Source organism: Panthera pardus, unplaced genomic scaffold (assembly GCF_024362965.1).
Source record: "Panthera pardus isolate Hobbes unplaced genomic scaffold, ASM2436296v1 HiC_scaffold_13, whole genome shotgun sequence".
Classification (NCBI taxonomy): Eukaryota; Metazoa; Chordata; class Mammalia; order Carnivora; family Felidae; genus Panthera; species Panthera pardus.
Window position 1 is genome coordinate 163,242,340 of NW_026526688.1, and position 2,801 is coordinate 163,245,140.

Sequence of the window (2,801 nt, forward strand, 5' to 3'; positions counted from 1 at the left end):
TGATCTCAAGGTTTGTGAGATCGAGCTGCATTGGGCTCTGTACTGATGGCATGGAGCCTGCTTTGGATTCTCTCTCCCTCTTTCTCTGCCCTCCCCCACTTGCATGTGCTCTCTCTCTCTCTCTCTCTCTCAAAAATAAACATAATTTTTTTTAAAAATATTTTTCCCCTCTGGTGAAGCATGTGGCCCTGTTGGCAGTTATGTTTCAATCATGAAGTGAGACAGACATAAGATGAAGCCTATATCTTGGAAGGCAGAGCAAGGAGATAGAAAGAAACTGAGTCTTTGGTGACATATTTGAGTGGTGAAAACAAATCCCAAAGCCTCCCTACCTCTGGACTTTCAGAATCACTTTACATTTCAAAATGAAATGGTGGATATGGCATTATTTGTAGCAGCAAAACGTTGTAAACAACCTAAATATTCATTCATTCACTCATTCACTCAGAAAATGATTAAATAAATTATGCATCAGTATGTTAAAAAAATAAATTAATTAAAGAAATAAAAATATTTTTCCTTTATCACTACTTTTTGCCACTTTAATTACTGTGTGTCTTGGTGTAAACCTCCTTCGGTTGATTTTGTTGTGGGATCTTTCTGTTTCCTGGATCTGGATATCTGTTTCTTTACCCAGAATAGGGAAGTTTTCAGCTATTATTTCTTCAAATCAATTTTCTTCCTTTTTTTCTCTCTCTTCATCATCTGGGATTCCTATAGCAAATGTTATTACACTTGATATAGTCACTGAATTCCCTAAATCTATTCTCAATTTGAATAATTTGTTTTTCTCTCACTTGCTCTGCTTTATTGCTTTCCATTATTCTATTTTCCAGGTTGCTAATTCATTGTTCTGCTTCCTTTAGCCTGCTATTTATTCCTTCAAGTGTGTGTTTTAATTTTATTTGTTGGGTTCTTCATCTCTGATTGGTTCTTTTTTATCTCTTTGTTAAGGGTCCCATTGATGTCCTTCATTCTTCTCAAGTCCAGTGAGTATCTTTATGATCATTACTTTAAATTCTCTATCAGGCATATTATATCTGTTTTGCTTAGGTGTCTTGCTTTGGTTTTGTCCTATTCTTTCATTTGGGACATATTTCCCTATCTCCTCATTTTGTCTGTGTCCATTTCTGTGTGTTTGGAAAGTCAGCTACATCTCTGCTCTTGAAGATAATGGCCTTATGAAGGAGAGGTCCTATAATGCCCTGCAGTGCAATGTCCCCTGTTCCCCAGGACCTGGTGCTTCGGTGAGTGTCTCCTAATTATGTTGCTACCCCCTACTGTTGGGTCCTGGCCACTTTTTCCTTTAGTCCAGTCAGCTTCAGAGGCTCTCTTTTCCTGCTATGAGCAATGTTTTGTGGGATGGGGAGAATTTTACAAGACGCACACTGCTCTGCTTGTGAAATAAGTCCTGCTATCACAGCTGCCTCCAGAACCAAGGCCCCATAAGATCCATGTGGGTCAGAGATGTGATCTTGGCAGGGTTTGTGCCAGTCTTCTTGGGGAGGAGAGCTGCAATACTGGGACTTAGGCAAGATTGACTGGAAAGGGCAGATCCACTGAAGTATAAGGGGGTGGGGCTTTGTGTAAGCAAGTTAGGTAGTGAGTGCCTGAACTGTGCTGATTCCCGAAGGTGGTCATGTGTTTATGCTGGGGTGGGGGAGGGAAATGGTGCCTGCCAGTTCCTTTGTTCCTGGAGAGGTTTCCCTGCAATAACTGTTTCTCCAGGGCATGCTCTGAGATAAGTTAATAACTCTCTCTTGGGTATGCCCCAGAGGTTTTTCAAACTGCTGCTTCTATGCTTTATCTCTGAGGGTTGTTTGTTGTGCTGTCTCTTGAAGGGCAGGAACTCAGCTTCCTAATGCTTTTTGGGCTCTCCCAAAACCAAGATCTCTGATTTTTAAAATTCCAGGCTTTAAGTCCCGCTGGTTGTAAGAACTCATGAAATTCAGCCCTTCTCGCTTTCAAAGCCAAATGTTATGGGGATTCATTTCACCTGTGTGGGCTTCCCAATGTGATAGTCTATTTCTCGTCCTTCTCCTCACCTCTGGCTCTCTCCTAACTGTGCGTGTCCATCGTCCATTTTGCTTGCAAACCACTTCACCCTTCCTATCTCTTCTGTCTGGCCTCTTCTCTACCTTCAGTTGTGGAATTTGTTCTGACAGTCTTGGGATTGCTTTCTGGATTATTTATGCTGACATCAGTGTTACCTAGTTGTATCTCTGGGACGATTTGAGCTTAGGCTCCTCCTAATCTGCCATCTTCCAGCCTCTAACAACATTCCCTTCCCATCTTAAGTATTTTGTTAAATACACATTTCCTTGACCAAAGAAATGGTACAGAAATGATGACCAACCCAGAGGAATATAATAAATGTTAATAAAAACTACTGATTAAAAAGAGATACAATCAACGATAATTCATTGTAGGAAGTTATACAGGAAAAATGACCCTGTTCCTTTAAGAAATAAATCTTAAGGGTTAACAAAAGGAAGGAGAGAAGACCTACAGATTAAAAGAGACATCAGCCAAATGTATCATAGGGACTTTTTGACCCTGATTTGAGCAAACCAACTGTTTAAAAAAATTATGATGAAAAGGAAAAACTATGGAAATAGTAAAAAGGATCCATAGTTGCTAAGGGTTATGACTAGGCAGAGCACAGGGGATTTTTAGGGCAGTAAAAATACTCAGTATGATACTATCATGGTAGATACATGTCATTACACATTTGGCCAAACCTATAGAATATACACACCAAGAGTGAACTCTAATGTAAACTATGGATTTGAGGTGATTAT